Genomic DNA, 6,323 nt, shown 5'->3' with positions numbered 1-6,323 from the left:
CACTTCCAGTTTCATCCCCCAAATAGAGGTTGAACACCTTAACATTACCTTGTTTTTGGTTCCTTTGTTTCAGTTTGGTTTTTGATTCTTCTGTGCATAGTTTAGTTAGATTACTTTTGTGATGGAGAGCATCTTTCTTTCTTTTTAACATGTTTTGGGGCACTTAATCCACATATCCCACATAATCCCACAATTCAGCCATTTTAAGCATTCCACAATCATTACCACAATCGATTTCACATCGTCTATTTTCCCACTATGATTAAATCGCCTTTAAGCAGACTTATTAGTCACCTTCAGTTGTAGTGTTCAGTCCCCTCAATCCTTCATTCTTACTCCCCAAGTCCCCTCACCCTCCCCAACTCCGCCAGCGACCCACCCCGACCCCACCCAGGCATCCTTACAGACACTCGCATGTTATTTCATCTCTAGGCATCCACTCCTTTTGTGCTTCACAAACTGAACCCAACAGAAACAATAAAGAATAGAAAGGAAATGAAATGGGAATGATTTTAAAAACCTTAGTAATATATAGATAGAAATAAAAACAAAGAGTAAGAAGAAAGGGCGGCCACCAATATTTTAAAGCCAGGGAAGACGTTTCTGTCACGGACCAGCAAGAGATCTTGCGCCTAGAACAGACTCTGGTCGGGTCCAGAGAGAGGTCAGCAGAACAAGATCCCCGGCTCACCTTTGAGCTGAGGAGGCGCAAGGAGTCTCGGGAGGAGGCATCGCTGTGCGGAAGGAAACAAGGGAGGGGGGTTAGGAGACCCGCAAAGAGAGAATCAGGGAACCCCGAAGCCCCAAACCCCAGCCGGGATCCCCTTTCTCCAACAGGGACTCCCACCATGAACCACAACCAATCTGAAAGCAGGGAAATAGGACCGGCCTTGGGGACACCCGCCCACCTCTCACCAAGAGAAGCGCTGGCAGGGTTCCTGGGGGAGAGAAAGGGCGCTTGCACCCTAGTCAGCTGGACTAAAACAGCCTCCGCCCACATACATGTCCCGGAGCCCAGAGCCTCCCACCTGGGAGCGCCGGCAACAGGGTGCTCAGGCTGTGGGCGCTTCTCTGGCACCGCAAGCAGAGCACCGACAGTGGAATCCTTGCAGTGAGTTGCAGTTCAGAATAAGACACCGCCACTTCCGGCCCTGTCTGGGCGTGACCCGGGGTGGGAGGAGCTGGCGGGGTCAGAGAGGGGTAGGGGTCTGCCTTCACTTCCTCTCAAGGCAGCTCTTTCCCCGCCCATTTCTGCTGAGATGCCAGCACAGGCGCCTGGTGAGGGGGTGGGCGGGGCCTGGCCGGCTTGGGGCGGGGCTCGGGGAGGAGCCAGAGAGGAGAGAGGCGGTCCACGCCAAAGGGTCCACACCTGTGGCTGAAACTCCAGCGGCAAAGACTCAGATAACAATGGCTGAGGCACCAGTAATTTGGCCCTTTGCAGAGGGAGTGCATGGGTGACATGGTTGAGATAGAACCATGTACGTTGGGTGTGGATGTGCATCCTCCTAACAAACTGGAAACACCCAAACCCCCAACTCTGCCAAAGTGTTAATGGGGCTGAAGCAAGAACTGAGGGTCCCTGCTTAACATATGAGTTCAAACAGTTACCGTACCATGGGCTCAGAAGATAAAGGGGGGCCTGGCCTCTATCACTTTCTGTTTATAAGGACAGGACTCCCTCATATGCAAATTATCTTTCAGGCACTAGGGTACAATTTCACCCTTGGGGTGGGAAAACTATCAGTTCTCTTCAGACAGGGCTGTGGGTCTCTTGGGAAACAGAGCTGTGGTCTAAAGATGCTATTGCTGTGTGTTCTGCTGTGCCTGTGACAGTTCCCCAAGGTGAGAGATTCAGATATCCGACCTGGGTCTATGGAGATAGTTGTGACTGACATGGAATTTTCTTTTTTTAATTTGCAGGCGTCCTGTCCCAGGTGCAGCTTCAGGAGTCGGGTCCAGGACTGGTGAAGCCCTCCCAGAAGCTGTCCCTCACCTGCATTGTCTCTGGTTTCTCCATAACAAGCAGTGGTTACCCGTTGGAGCTGGATCCGCCAGACCTCGGGGAAGGGGCTGCAGTGGATGGGGTGCATAGATTATGGTGGTAATACAGGTTATAACCCGTCCTTCCAAAGCCGACTCTCCATCACCAGAGACACATCGAAGAATCAGTTCTCCCGGCAGCTGAGCTCCGTGACCGCTGAGGACACGGCTACGTATTACTGTGCAAGGAGCACAGTGAGGGGAAGTCAGTGTGAGCCCAGACACAAACCTCCCCTGCAGGGAAGACACTGGGCAGCAGGGGGCGCAGAGAACACAGCCTTAGACAGGCACAGATGGATGACAGGGAGGATTTCCTGTTGGAATTAGGGCTTTCTCACTTAACTCTTAGCCTCCCCTGGCACAGGTTTTCATTTTGCCATCTTTTTATCTATTTTACATTGGGATGCAAAGTTCAATGTCAGTAGTTTGAAATCACCAGCTCCTCCAAGCGAGAAAGATGAGGCTGTTTGCTCCTCCAAAAGATTAACAGTGTCTGACACCCTACGGAGCAGTTCTACTCTGTCCTAGAATCACTGTGATTCGGGATTCAACGGTGCCAATGGCTTATAGTTATCGAATTTCTGAATTTGCATCTTGTTTTGTTTATTTATGTCCATTAATTTGTTTTCTGTGTATTCTGCATTGTGTTTAATCATACTTCATATTATTATCAGGAATTGTTCTATTTTTAAAAATTGTTCTATTTTTTCCATCATCCTGGTCTCCACAAAACTTCATATATCGTATTCTCATTTTAATTATATCATCCTTTTCTGTGACATCTTTTATATTATTTTAAAAATCTTTCTTAACATGTTAATGGTTTTCCTTTTAAATATATTTTTCCTGATTGTGCTCCAATTTACAAGGTTCTTTTATAAAAATAACCTTATTCTCCCTTCAAGTTGAATTACTCCCCTTCTTGTGTACTGCACACATATAACTGTTGATTTCTGTTAAACCAGTGTCGGAAGTCACTGACAAAAGCTCAGCTCACACACAGGCTCTGTGTGCAACAGTAGTTTGCTCACAGAGAAGAGACAGAGCCGGCTCACCATCAGAGTAGGCAGCAGTCCTCACAGCCAGTGGTTTCACTCTGTGGCCAGTGCAGGGAGGGAGGTTTGCAAGCATCCCTCCTTTGTGCTGCAGTTGAAGAACAGCAAACATAGAGAAATAAGGCTGTGCTGTGAGCTGAAATCTCCTTGAAGGCAGGGAGTAGGTGTTTTTTGTTGTTTCTTGCTGTATTCAATATCATGCATATGACAAGCAGTTTGCGTGTTCAGCATGAGCCACAGGGCGTGTTGCAGGACACCAGCTACTAAAGAGTGCTTTTGGATCCAGAATATCCTGAGAAAGGCAGTCAACTGACAAGATCCTCACATTCCAGTAGCCAGACTGACACATCCGAAGCACACCTAGGTCTGTTATGGATTCCGAGGAAGGGCTGCTGACTGCACTTGGACTGCCTGCTTCCTCAATTTAAATTCTTATTGGAGTTTATCTCATGTATTTTGTCATTGGGGGATAGCATTCTTGAATTTCAGCGATATGTTTTTCTTTTTGATGGTAGATGAAAGCCAGAATTGATTAACATAAAGAGACAGCAAGTAGAATAAGGGTTTCTGGGACTACAGTGGAGTGGTGGTGGTGGTGGAATAAAGGGAGATGGTGCCACTAGTTGAGAAAGGAAGATGATGTTTTCAAGCTAATTGGGGTAGCAGTTGTATAATACTGCTTGATGCACTTGAACTACGGATGGATATGACAACTACATTTGCTCCCAATAAAACAGATTTGGAGGAAAAGTGAGACAATAAATAAAATATTAAATAAAGAATATTTATTCCATTGCTAACACTTTTTATAAATTCAAATTTCTGGCTTATATCATAATCTCTTTTCTGATTGAATATTTTAGCTAGTCTTTTGAAATGTTGTACCAGCAACACTCTCCATCAGTTTCTAATTGTGAGTAAAAAATGAAAACTATGTCATATTCTAAGTTATTTTTATCATATATGTGCTACAAAATAATATTTTCAACATTCTTCTCATACATAATTCAATGGAGAGGTACATAGTTTATTGTGCCAACCTGGCCGATAAAGACTTATGGGGTCAATTGAAGGGCCGAGGGATAAATGGCTTGGTGAGCCTCGCCTTTCTAGTTCTAGGGTCACTTGTTTTCTGATGGTCAGACAAGGGTGCAGCTGCCTTAGACAGTTCCCTGCTTCATCTGGCAAGGCTCACTTCCTGCAAGAACATCCCTTAAGAGAAGCTGCATGGACCTACCCCCATGAAGCCCTGAGTGCTAGAACAGCTGAGGGGTGACCCTGCCTGTGCTGAGATGCTTACACATTCTCTTACTTGGCTTTCTTCCTGCCATCGGCCTCATTGTGCATGTTTTGTGAGATGGAAGAAGACTTTGTGGATTGGTGTTGGGCATATGGGCTAATGTTGGAGTTGTGGGCTTGGGTACCACTGAGTTAGGATGTTTTCTTGATGTGCACTTAACCTTTATATAAAACTCTCTTATACATATGAGTTTCTGTGGATCATTTATCTAATGTACCCAGACTAACACAAATGGCATTAGATTATTATTGTGTTCAACAATTACCAACAGCTGCAAAATTCCCTCCCAAAAGCATCACAGAAACCCATAAAAAGAATTCTCACTTGACAATTTCTTCCTTAACATGGAATAAATAACTCTATAACTCTCTTGCTTGAATTACTTTGAATAGAAATCTGCTTTAAGTATGGTTCCTATTTCTGTGGACAGAATGAACCCTAACCTCTGTTTAATACTTTGATTGTCTTTCAGGCAAATGTCTTTCTTGATTGATATTTTATTGTGGCATATATCTCATAACAATATCTATATAAATATCTACATGAATCGATCTCACTTCATTTCACTGCAACCAATTCAGAGTGTTCGCAACTTGTATCATTCTCTATGGCCCAAGCTTTTCACGGTGAGTGAGAGTCAGTGTGAGTCCAGACAGAAAACCAGTCTCAGGGAGAAAGCAGACTTGCATGGATGCTAAGGACCCACCAGCTCTGGACCAAGAGAAGACAGAAGTGAAGACAGGAGTCTGGGTAAGGACTGCAGTGCCTGGTCAGCTAGAACTGCTGTGCTGACCACTATGGTAGCTCTACTGCCCATGGCAGGAAACCTGCAGAGACAACTCCAGGTAATACTCCTGACCAAGAGTCTGAAAGCTCAGTACCAGAAAAGAATGTTGCTGAGGTAGCCACAGATGTGGAAGACAGTGTAAGTCCAGGAAACGCCTCTTGCTGTTAGCAGGCGCCTCTCAAAATACACTGAGCCCAATGCCCACCCTCGGTACTAACTCATGAGAGGATAAATGCACTTTTTCTTATTTCTGTGGTTTCTTTTAACCACACAATAACCATATTGTTAGGAAACCTTTTATTCCAACTCTAAATCTAGAAGATAGGGTTAAAGTATTTTTACTCCTTTCTAAATATTCTGAAATATCATAGGGCCAAGGAGCTTTATGGATGACATACTCTTGTTTCCCTATGTGTTCAGATGTATGGAAAGATTCAGGTAGGCCTGGTCTTGTTACCTAAACATCGTTAGGATAGAGATTGTCTTTAATTTCAATAGAACATCTGGGTATTTTGATGGAAATGACATAAAGCTACATTAAACATGAAATCTGCACAGATGTTTGTATGATTGCTAGAGTGAAGACCTCAGGGAGAAGACTGTATTCTCCCATGGCTGTCAGGGTAGCCAGCGCCTCACAAATCATCCCAGGTCTGGTAGGCACAATTGTACAGTGATAATAATTAAAGATTATAGTAAACTCATAGAGAAATACAGGCGATAGAAGAAAGAGTAAAATGATGGAATCAGACAAATTTCATGTTAGCATGCTCACCGTAGCCCCGCTCGGTGATTCCCATAGAGATGGGAGACCTGAGGGCAGGAGAGTGAGGGGAAGGAGAACAAGGGGAGAGGGGACACGGAAGCGAGGACCGCAGAGGAGAGCACCACGGGAGAGAGATTCTTTATTTCTAACCAAGATTTATATACCTTTGAGGGTGTGCAAGCCCCCTAATTTCAGGTAAAGACACACATCACAGGGAGGGGTCATACTATAGGTAATACAGTAATGAGAGGATGAAAATCTAGGGGTATACAGGCAATAGGAAGGGGAGGGATTGGGGTATACCTGTGCCAAGATGGACGGATCTCAGATTCAGGATGGCAGCCTAACTTTGGATGTCACTGAGCAGGTTTGACC

General features: G+C 45.0%; 1 long non-coding RNA gene across 1 annotated transcript; it reads right to left on the bottom strand.

Annotated features, from left to right (window-relative positions):
- Positions 1 to 691: 691 nt before the first annotated feature.
- LOC142436304 (uncharacterized) lies at positions 692 to 1,191 on the bottom strand. The gene is made up of 2 exons (XR_012781868.1): positions 1,029 to 1,191; positions 692 to 734 (listed from the first exon to the last, which is right to left on the bottom strand). It is a non-coding gene; the product is annotated as an uncharacterized LOC142436304 (long non-coding RNA).
- Positions 1,192 to 6,323: the final 5,132 nt, after the last annotated feature.

The sequence above is a fragment of the Tenrec ecaudatus genome, unplaced genomic scaffold (assembly GCF_050624435.1).
Source record: "Tenrec ecaudatus isolate mTenEca1 unplaced genomic scaffold, mTenEca1.hap1 Scaffold_2089, whole genome shotgun sequence".
Classification (NCBI taxonomy): domain Eukaryota; kingdom Metazoa; phylum Chordata; class Mammalia; order Afrosoricida; family Tenrecidae; genus Tenrec; species Tenrec ecaudatus.
Note: the sequence above shows the minus strand (reverse complement) of the source record. Positions and strands in the feature narration are given on the sequence as shown.